Raw genomic sequence first — 1,220 nt, forward strand, 5'->3', positions numbered from 1 at the left:
ATCAGACCCTCTTACGGTGGGGATACCATTCCCTCTGACGGTGGGAATACCAGTCCCTCTGACGGTGGGGATATCAGTCCCTCTGACGGTGGGGATACCAGACCCTCTGACCGTGGGGATATCAGTCCCTCTGACGGTGGGGATACCAGACCCTCTGACGGTGGGGATACCAGGCCCTCTGACGGTGGGGATATCAGTCCCTCTGACCGTGGGGATACCAGTCCCTCTGACCATGTGGGTACCAGTCCCTCTGAAGGTGGGGATACCAGTACCTCTGACGTTGGGGATTTCAGACCCTCTGACCGTGGGGATACCAGACCCTCTGACGGTGGGGATATCAGTCCCTCTGACCGTGGGGATATCAGACCCTCTGACGGTGGGGATACCAGTCCCTCTGACGGTGGGGATACCAGTCCCTCTGACGGTGGGGATACCAGTCCCTCTGACCGTGAGGATACCAGACCCTCTGACGGTGGGGATACCAGACCCTCTGACGGTGGGGATACCAGATCCTCTGACGGTGGGGATACCAGACCCTCTGACGGTGGGGATATCAGACCCTCTGACGGTGGGGATACCAGTCCCTCTGACGGTGGGGTTATCAGACCCTCTGACGGTGGGGATACCAGACCTTCTGACGGTGGGGATATCCGACCCTCTGACGGTGGGGATACCAGACCCTCTGACGGTGGGGATACCAGTCCCTCTGACCGTGGGGTTATCAGACCCTCTGACCGTGGGGAGATCAGACCCTCTGACGGTGGGGATACCAGTCCCTCTGACGGTGGGGATACCAGTCCCTCTGACGGTGGGGATACCAGACCCTCTGACCGTGGGGATATCAGTCCCTCTGACGGTGGGGATACCAGACCCTCTGACCGTGGGGATACCAGGCCCTCTGACGGTGGGGATATCAGTCCCTCTGACCGTGGGGATACCAGTCCCTCTGACCGTGTGGGTACCAGTCCCTCTGAAGGTGGGGATACCAGTACCTCTGACGTTGGGGATTTCAGACCCTCTGACCGTGGGGATACCAGACCCTCTGACGGTGGGGATATCTGTCCCTCTGACCGTGGGGATATCAGACCCTCTGACCGTAGGGATACCAGTCCCTCTGAAGGTGGGGATACCAGTCCCTCTGACGGTGGGGATACCAGACCCTCTGACGGTGGGGATACCAGTCCCTCTGACGGTGGGGATACCAGACCCTCTGACCGTGG

Source organism: Chiloscyllium punctatum, chromosome 47 (genome assembly GCF_047496795.1).
Source record: "Chiloscyllium punctatum isolate Juve2018m chromosome 47, sChiPun1.3, whole genome shotgun sequence".
Classification (NCBI taxonomy): Eukaryota; Metazoa; Chordata; class Chondrichthyes; order Orectolobiformes; family Hemiscylliidae; genus Chiloscyllium; species Chiloscyllium punctatum.